This window comes from Lycium ferocissimum, chromosome 12 (genome assembly GCF_029784015.1).
Source record: "Lycium ferocissimum isolate CSIRO_LF1 chromosome 12, AGI_CSIRO_Lferr_CH_V1, whole genome shotgun sequence".
Taxonomy (NCBI): Eukaryota; Viridiplantae; Streptophyta; class Magnoliopsida; order Solanales; family Solanaceae; genus Lycium; species Lycium ferocissimum.
Window position 1 is genome coordinate 33,109,041 of NC_081353.1, and position 10,222 is coordinate 33,119,262.

Genomic DNA, 10,222 nt, shown 5'->3' on the forward strand with positions numbered 1-10,222 from the left:
TAAGCCCAAGAACTATTGACCATACAATTGAATGTGGAAGCTCCATCATCTATTAATTTGCTAATTAGATACTATAATACTAGTCTTTATCAAACAAAGCTGACTATTTCTCCTTATTTTGTGTGAATGATTTATTGAAGAAAAATAAAGTGTTGTATATAATCCAGGAATCTAGGTAAATTAAATAACTGAGTTGACAACTTGTCAATGGCAAGGGTGCACCCGCCTAAGTTGCTACTTGCAATTAGTAAACTTTTTCTTTAATTCTTTTTGTATGGCGGCCTACAATATATCCCCTATAATATTCACATTAATTTTATCAATTAGGCTTAAGTAACTAAAACGCCCCTGAACTTGGCACGTTTTGTAACTTTAGTCCCCAAACTATTGATGGACTTCAAGACACCCCTAAACTCGGCTAAATGGGTTTATATTACACTGAAGCCTGACCCGAGTGGTATGTAGTCACTTATGTCCACCTGTAAAATAAGGCTTATGTGGCCTTCCATGTGTAAAATATTAATGCCACATGGCATTTTCATCCTATGTGTCCTCCACATAGATAAATTGTTTTGAAAATGTAAAACTAATTTTTTTTTATAAAAATTGAACAATGAAATATTTATTTTAAATCTGGAATATTTGATTAAAAAAAAAAACCTAAAACTACGCTTTAATTAAAAATATCCGTAAAATGGATTTTTTTTTTTATAAAAATGAAAACTGATATTTTTTTAAAGTGTCCTAAAAATCCCATTTTCATGATTCCTAAGACACTTTTAAAAAGAATGAAAAATTATTTTTTTTAAAAAAATGTAGAAAACCCATTTTTTTAAAAAAACTCTAAAATTAGATTAGTTTTTAAATCTAGAAAAATTATCAGCTTTCCACTTTATTCTTAAAAATTAAAAGATTCCAAGATTTAAAAAGTCCAAAGTTTTTAACCAAAAATTCAATTTTTCAGATTATTTTTTAGAAAAATGAGTTTATTTAGTTTTCCAGATTGTTAAAAAGTCCAAGTTTTTTAATTATAAATAAATAAATTTTCCAATTTTTTTTTTTTTTTTTTTTTTTAAAATAACGGGTCTCTCGCCTTTCAAGATTTTTAAGAAGTTCCAAATTTTTTAATAAAAATTCACTTCCATTTATTTAAAAAAAAAGAAGGGTTTTCCACATTTTAAAAAAATTAGTTTTTTCCGATTTTAAAAATTTATACTTTTTTATGAATTTTCCAAAAATTGATTTTCTTTAAAAAAAAAAAAACCCACGTGGGCACCGTCACGCGCCCGTTGCCGCGTGGACTACAATTTGTCAAGCCACGTGTTTCGTGGATGAATTAAAACCCATTTTGTCAAGTTTAGGGGAGTCTTGAAGTGCAGCAATAGTTTGGGGACTAAAGTTGCAATTCGTGCCAAGTTTGGGGGTGTTTTAGTCACTTAAGCCTGTCAATTATGACATACTGCTTTGCATATTACAAATTGCATTTTCAACATACGAATTTTATTGCAGTCAACACAGAGGCGAATTCAAAATTTAAAGTTTATGGGTGTAGAGTTTATAACTTTTTTGCTCACTGGGTTCTTGATATATTATTTATACATATGTTTTAATTTTTTAAGACAAATATAAAGCTTGAACTTTAAGTTTATGAAAGCCACAAAAGTCAGAATTTATGGTAAGTCCGCTCCTGGCCGGTCGAAATATATGTAAAATATGTTATATTCAATGGCAAATAACTGAGTGAGGTTTGCTTTAGCGGAAGAGCATATTATGGTCACAGTCGTATGTTGATGTAATCACTAAGATTTCTTTTACAATCATGAAGCTATTGTTTAGGGTCCCATAGTTTAATGTTAATCTCCAAATTATCTCGTACTTAGAATGAGATTTTTCCTAGGAGAATGAACTACCATAGTCTTTGTTTTCAAAGTCAAAAGTCTAATCCTTCAATTGACTAGTTTAGATTTATAAATTTCTATACCCATTTTTATTAATTTTATTTTGATAATAATTCTACACCTATAAATCACAAAGTTCTCATTCCTAGTTCATTCATAATGTAAAGAAAATATGGGGAGCAAATCATTTCAATTTATCTTTCTTATATTGTTATTCTCAACTTTTCCGTTTCACTTGCATAGACTATCACTTTGTTTCCACTGCTGGCACTTGCATTGAAAAAGGGAAGAAAGCATTGCTAAACCTTAAAGAAATTCTCACAGATCCTTCAGGCAGGTTATCTTCTTGGACTGATCAAGAAAATTGCCGTCAATGGCTTGGTGTAAGCTGTGACAACAAGACCGGAAACGTCGTAAAGCTTGACTTGAGAAACCAATTTTCAACAAACACTGGATTGGGAGGTGAGATTAATCCATCTTTACTTGATTTACAAAAGTTGAGATACTTAGACTTGAGCATGAACAATTTTGGAGGAATCAGCAATTTAATTACTCACCTCGAAGAACCGAGGTCTTCTATCTTTCTGAGCATCTTTTTCGGTTCCGCAAGATCTCCATTTGAAACCTCAAATTTGCAAGTTCTTGATTTGAATATGTACTGGTAAAAGCTGTACCGATAATGATTGAATGGCTAAGAGACTTTCTTTTTTTGGAACATTTGAATCGTAGGTTCATCTTAGCAAAGCTACTAATTCTTGGCTTCAAAACAATTAACAATCATATCTCTCTTGGAATTGCATTTGCCTTTAGTGTCAACTTTTAAACCTTCCATCTTCTCTCCTTCTCTAAATCTACTTTGGTACTTGAATCTTTCCAACAATGCTTTCACTCGAGTATTTTCCCAATGGTTCTTTAGTTCCTATAACCTTGTGTATCTTGACTTTAACAATATCTATAGGAATCACGACACTACTAAAAACAAAGTGAAATTTAATTCAAAATTTTCGAATTACTACGTGGCCGAAAAGGCCAATTTTCACCAAAAATATCAATCGCGAAGGCATGGTCGCTATCAAATTTCGGTGAAATTTTTTTTCGACTAATTGGTCGAAAATTTTCGAATTTTCACGCCATTTGGGCCAAATTTTCTAAAATTCAAAATAAAATTTTTCGACCAATTGAGGTTTAAAAAAATTATTTTTATTTAAATATTAATAAAATTTCACTGCACGCGTTTAAAAAATTATAATTTTACACAAATATTATTTAAATTTTTTCAATCTTTCGGGTAAATATGATAGAAGAGCAAAAAAAAAATAAAAAATTTCGCATTTCGATCGAAAGGTCGAAATTTAGTAATATTGTTGCCAGATTTAATCTCATGAGGTTGAAATTTAAAAATGTTGTCTTTAATTTCACCGCATGAGGTCCTAAATTTAGCAATATTGTTACATTTCGACCTCTACAGGTCGGAATTTAATGTTGCCAGGATTTTCTAATTCTCACAAGGGTCGAAAATTATTAATACGTAGGTAAATTTTCACCTCAAGGTCGGCTCAAAAAATCTGAAAAAATTTCCAGCATTTAATCGCTTTTACAAAATAGGTTCACCCGCCAATCACACTCATCAACCAAATCAACAATGCAATATCAAGACGCCCAATCTCATCAAAGTACTTCTACAATCATAAACTTCAAATTCAACCTCAAGTTTCAATTCTAGCAATTTCTAAATATCCTTAAACTACATTCAAACACTTAAACATCGAAGTTAAACATCCATAAACTACTTCTTACAATCAAATTCAATTTTCTAAAGTACATCTAATTCGAATTCAAACTATCATAAAAAAATATATACATATCCAAGAAAACATAGCAATATTACAATCCAAAAGTATACGAATCAAAAAAAAGTCAACGTTCGGTGTTAGAGACATGATCCCATTCCTCCCCACTATCCTCATCAACAAGAGCATGAACTACGTTGTCTTGTGACCTACGTCCGTCTACCGGGCACGTGACCTACGAGCATCCCCGGGACACGGGGGGAATATGAGAGGGCCTCGAGTTGAGTAAGGCCGTCAATTTGGCCCGTATATGCAACATCCCTTCCCGTGGAACTAAGTACTTGTTAAGTTGACTAACTTTCCTTCATTTCTTGGTACTCCAGATCCAACGCTTCCTTCCGTAAGTAGTACCTACGCCTTGAAGGAAATGACGGAAATTGACGACATGCTCGATTAGGCATCCCGTAGACGTCCCATACCTCGTCGGGGAGCTACCTTCTCCATCCACCGCCGTAATTATCTCATTAGTCATCGACGTCCATTTGGTCGACGGCACAATATTCTAACTTGTGTTGTTGAAACTCGGTTTGAAATCAAGGATGCAATGTTAGTAGGTTAGTTAGTTCAAACAAAAGTAGTTACTATTTTTAGTTAGGACTTATAGGTTTGCCGAGCCCAGGCTCAATCCATTGTCCGTACCATCCGCATTCTTCGCCTTCCTTGTGTTAGTAATCTTTAGACTTCATCTTGAGGTACTTCTGACCACTCTCCTCGAGCGTCTACAAATAAATCAAGATTAACAACTAATTTACGTATCCGCATACGAGCCACAAGTAAAAATGAAATGAGATATGGTTCCGTAGTAAAGGGTCTTAGAGACAAAGTGGCATTAGATGCTAATGTAAAGATACATTCAACAACCAAAAGAGAGAATTGACAACCAAAATCATTATTTCAAATCATTGTGTTGGAGTTCTTCAACAATTTATATGGTAAAGATCACACATCACAAATCATATAAGTGTGATTTAATAGCATAAATTTGAAAGATCTTTCTATTTAGTCTAAGCACAATTTTGATAAAAATGGTATTGTACTTTGAATCATGAAATATTGCATTTACTTCTCTTTGTTTTATGCGTATAAATTAGTTGATGAATGTTCTTCAATTGTTTAGGAAATCTAGAGGAATTGTTGTTTAGTAGAGCTAGGAAAGGATTAAGCAGTAAAACTATAAGTAGTTTTATTGCTTTTGAGGCGTTACAAGACACTATAATATGTTTTATTTTATTGTACTTCCAGTCGAAACTATTAGGTTTATAATTTTATCCATGTTCGTGTATTTACTATCAACAATAAATGTTAACTAGATGTTGTTTCAACCATACGTGTTTTCTTAAGAAATCTTTGCAAGTGTCGGTTTTTATAATTACAACTTATGAGATGTTTTTAGAGAAAGAGTTTGTTTAAGAATTTTCTCTTTAACTGCGTATGATCAACGGAAGCAAGACGGAAGATAAGAAGAAGAAGAAGAAAGAGCGCGGCGGCGGCGACCAAGAAGAAGTAATAGCGTTGTTGGTATGAAGCCCAGCGGCAGCCGCCGCAAATAGCAAGACGTAAGCGGAAGAATCGCCTTAAAGAAGAATGGTGCAGCAGCAGCGAATGCAGTCGACAAGCAGCGACAGCGAAGAAATTTCAAGAAGAATAGCAAGAAGCGGCCGCCTGAAGAAGAATGCAAGCAGAAGAAGAAGCAGCGGCAATACGCGGCAACCGAACAAGAACAGTCATGAAGAACAAATTTTCAGCCGCCCATCAAATAGAACAAGCTTGTACCAACCAGCGGCCCGGCTGCAAGCAGAAATAGCCCAAGAAGAGAAGAATCGCAAATACTTCTAGGCCGCGGCCAGCCAGCAGCGCGGCCACCAAGAAGAATCTACGGCCAGCGGCAGCGGCCGCCAGCAAACCAAAGAAAGAAACAAATTTCAAAAAATTAAAATTGTAATCCATGTGAAAAATACTAAACCAAGAAGAAAACATCGAACAACAGCCAAAAAAATTGTAATGCAAACAGAAAAATACCAAGCAAAACAAAAACAAACAAAAAAAAAAAACCAAAAACAAACCAAAGAAAAGCAACAAACAACTAAAAATCCGAAAATAAGAAACCAAAATTTTGTTTTCTTCTTTAAACCGTTTTAACTAGCAACCCAAAAAAAATCACAAAAAACACTCAGCAGATAAAAGGCGTTGCAGAGAACTAACGTAACCAAAGCAATGGAAAGCAAAAAAATAATAGACAACGAAAAGCAACTAGGCTTACATACCAAAAAGCCATCCTAACGTCCTCATGGCTGGTGGCCCCGTGAAAGTGTCGAAATCCACCCTTATCCACGCCCCGACCTTCTTCCCATTTTTGCTTTTGCTTTAAAAATGTCAATCAGCCTGCCTGTAAGAGCGTTGTAGCTTTCTTCCAGCTTATCATCACGGATCCACTTAGGGTCAGCAGGACTTTTTGACGGGCTCACGTAACGTACGCATTACATATTCCGCCTTTTTTTCGAAATTTTGCTACTAGAGTCTCAAGTTTTTGTTCCGGGTTCCAAAAACACTTTTTTACTCGCAACGAAATTAAAATGTTTTTTGCAATGTATATGGAACATTCCGCCACAATCAACATATAGTTATATTATTTTACTATAAGTAATAAATACCGAATTCTACAAACATCCTGGCTTCTTCGAGCCACATCCACCTTCCCCCAAGACGGAATGGCGCTTATATAGAGTGATTTGACCGACCGTGAAACCCTTTTAGTTGCTTTGCACCTAGAATCGGCATCAAAACCAAAGAATTTAGTTAAATATTACCTTAGACGTTTCATAATAAAGTAAATAACTTAAGAAAATTCAATATATACCCGTATCCAATCGGCTTGATTATGAGACGACCGTACGCATCAATCGTCTCCACATCTCCGGTCGGGAGGTTCTTCGCCGACCAGCCGTTATGAGGCTGCGACGTCCCAACATTTGGGTTATATAGGTCGATGGATGTGGACGTAGCCGGCTCGGTGTATGGGCTCGAGGTGCCATCATATTCGCGCGCTCGTGATACATGATAATAACTGGGGAGGCCATGTGAGATAGTGCGAGGTGTGCTAGGGGAGGATCGACACCGTGGTTACTGTCAGCCCCCGAGGCCAAAAAAATGGGCGTGTCGTCACATGACGGGTCGGTGACTCCATGCCAACCCACACCCTCAGAATGGGCAATGGAGGGCCACGTGGTGAGATGTACGGAGTGGAGATCGATCTCGCCAGAATTTGGGGGTTAAGTGCCCTCCGGTGGTATAAACGGAGGCTTTTTTTTGACTTTTTCGTGCTTTAGCAATAGCCTTGCCCCTATTATCACTCCGCCATCTACAAAATTAAAAAAATAAGGTTAGAAAAAAATGGTGAATTTAAGCAAAACGATGTAGAGGTTGCGAAAATGAAAAGTCAAAACTCATATTTTCCATTCTTACGAACGTGCTTTTCCCGTATAGTCAAGTTGCTTTCAAAGGTTAAGCCGTTTTCAAGCCCGAAAATGAAAAGTTGTTTACGAAGCCAACGCCGATAAAAAGATAACATAAGGTATGGTATATTAACACGAGTGAAGAAACCGACATGTTACTGAAGAATCTTGAACAATCATAACTCATAATTGCATAAGATTATCAAACAAGACACAACAAGCATAACTCGTAATCGCATAAAATTATCAACCCGTAGACAACAAGCATAACTTGTAATACTAATGGAAGCTTTGCTATTCGAATAATAATAAGTCTTTACATTAATCAAATAAATAAAACGTGTATTTAATAGTTCTAAATGAAAACACATGCCAATCTTCATCACTTTTCTTCCTCGTCCGAACATTCTCCCTTCGTCGGTTGTTTCACTTTCACCAATTTCAGTATTTTCTTTCTAAAACTTCATTAACTTCTTCTATATCGATTTCTTGTAACATATGTTATGCATGCTTCCGGTCAGCTTTCTAACTCGTGGTCGACTATTTCGTTAATGTGCGTGGGTCGCTTTCATTCTCAGCAGCAGTGCGTGTCATTTCAACTTCCACACGACCAACAAAGCTTGGTTTTAATAACCGGCACCAATCCGACTCTCTTATCCCGTCGCAATGGATAAGGGACATAGTACACCGCTAACGGTGTGTGCAAATGACGAAAGGATCATGTCGCATACCTCCGGTGCTTTACTTCAACGATATTAGAATCTTGAAGTACCCCGTACCTCTTTTGGGGTTGATCAAAACCAACTTGCCCCGAAACAAAACAATTTTTTTTTGTCACAACCCGAATACTCTACTCAAAATCTCTTCGATTACACCAAAAAATCAACACCATCAAAGACCTTTAACCCACACACTATCGTTATTAGTTTTCATATGGTTAGCACATCCTTGGGTATTAAAAAACCATTAACCACATATTTGTCCATACAATCGGGTACGAATGGGTCCCAAGATAAGTCCTTCAAAAATTGTTCATAAAAACCACAAGGTAAAAGTTATGAACCTATCAATGCTAAGAAATAGAAAGTTAGAATAGATTTCAAAACTTTAAATTCTCGAATTATGGTTGCTTTGTGTTAGAATATTATAAAACTTACGTAATTTTTAAACCACGTTGCAAATCGGTCAGACACTTTTTCCTCAAGCCATGTATCTCCAAAGAGACCGTGCAAAATTAAAGTGGTATTTAGGTTAGTCGCTTTTTACGTTTTAAATGAATAGTTTCTAATTTCTTTTCAACTTACTCATAATAAGGTCAACTTCTCGGGCAATTTAACAAGATATGTGACGCCGATTTATCCTCCATTTGATTCAATGGTCGCACACGCCGTTTTGACCCATCACCCGGTCGATTAAAGATTGATATCGTCCGGCAAAGAATTATTCACACCCCCGTCATAGTGTCGATTAGGCCTCGTTTTCAAACAAGCCACATCGTTCTCAAAGTAGTAAGAATAAAACGAGATGCTTTCTCAAGGCATAAACTTCGCATTGAGCCTTCCACTTTCGATTGCTTGATAGCCCTTTTTAACTTACCAACACACCTGTATTTTAATAGTTATGTATGAATTTAAAAAAAAAAAAAATTGAATAGATAGGAATAAAAAGTTAGTCAATACCTCTCGAAAGGATACTGGCTACTCGAACCATGGCTCGGACGTAACACGCACTCTGCCTCCCGCATGTGTCCGAGCGAACCTCATGGCTCGTTTATCAAATGGGCATCAAACAATAGAATCTATATGATGCAATTTAAATAAATCATAAAAATATAATTTGCGGAATAAAGTCTTGAAATTATCTCATAGCATGAAACATTATGAAAACATAATAGTCCGTAATATGGATGCACCACCGACTCGTAAACTAACATCTATCTATGAAAAACCTCTAAAACATGTTCGAATACCACTACTGTGACATGGCCTGGACTACCATAGATCGCATACTAAATATATATAGACCTACGTGGAACCCCGAGAGAGCGGGGCTCACCAATGTCGATACCGAGGGTGATTCCATCGCGCAGCGGAGTGTTCTTTAAAATCGGCATTCGCACCGTGAAGTGTGCCGGGCAAAAGGGACGTTAGTACATGGTGAATAGTACTAGTATGTAAAAACTCCGCCGTGGAAGAACATGGCATACATAGGTATGTAACATGAATCAAAACCTCGAATGTAATTCACACAGAGCATGAAACGTGAGTAAAGTCTCAAAATGTAATTCAATGAAAAATAGCTGTATATAAAACTTTTTGTAACATGGGGAATGCCATAGTGTAACCGACAACATGATCCGGGTACTTGCGCCCCCACTGAGAACACTCACACCTTGCTGTGGATATGAGATTTGGCACACAATAGCATGTAAGGATCCAAACCGCACAACGAAGGTGTCACTTGCCGACAACCCTTATCCTACTATGGCAACGTAGTTTCTGTTATCCGAGCCTTCCTGCTAACTAAGCAATCCCAAAACATGAACATGATATAGTCGTCACAAGCCCATGAGTTTCGTGAAATAACTTCAGGAATAATCATAATCATGATTTCACGAAATAACTTGTCATATCTTGCAAACATGTTCTTGATTTGAGTTAAACAATAGTTCATAAATATATAGATATATAATTCTGGACTTGAAAACATGCTTTAACTTGATACATAAAATCATAAAATTTCATATAACATAACGCGAATACGAGGAAGAATTATGATTCATGGATTAAGCTAGGTTCCTAATAACCGTAATGGAAGATTAGGAATACAATAACGAATATAGATACAAAGTTCATGTGTATAAATACATAAATACGGGCTACCAATATGTTGGTTTTAATGCCCTGTTTAGGTTCGAACTTCATGGATACGTTAAACGTATACGGGGAAGAACGTAGAGATTCCCACATGGATGTAAAGTTCTACATACCTTAACTTCCCTTTTGGACCAATGTCCTTCAAC